Raw genomic sequence first — 297 nt, 5'->3', positions numbered from 1 at the left:
CAAATTGTGCCATTTTTGGTCGACTTCACCAGCTATCCGACCTGTACTACCTGCTTGACAACTTACATAATCTATCTATTGTTTTCATTTTTACTCAGTAGAAATTAGCCTGGAGCCATCTTTAGTGATGTTCATTAAGATGAGTTTAACGCACTTTACCTGCCACTCATTTTTGTCATGATTACTTTAGACTTTATCTCGAACAGGAAGAATTTTCCAGAATGTTGCACAAATTCCGGATTAATTTGTCTTTTTTTTCCAACAATGTCAAAGTTTACTGTAGGATGCCGTGACGAA

Source organism: Penaeus monodon, chromosome 29 (assembly GCF_015228065.2).
Source record: "Penaeus monodon isolate SGIC_2016 chromosome 29, NSTDA_Pmon_1, whole genome shotgun sequence".
NCBI classification, from domain to species: domain Eukaryota; kingdom Metazoa; phylum Arthropoda; class Malacostraca; order Decapoda; family Penaeidae; genus Penaeus; species Penaeus monodon.
Note: the sequence above shows the minus strand (reverse complement) of the source record.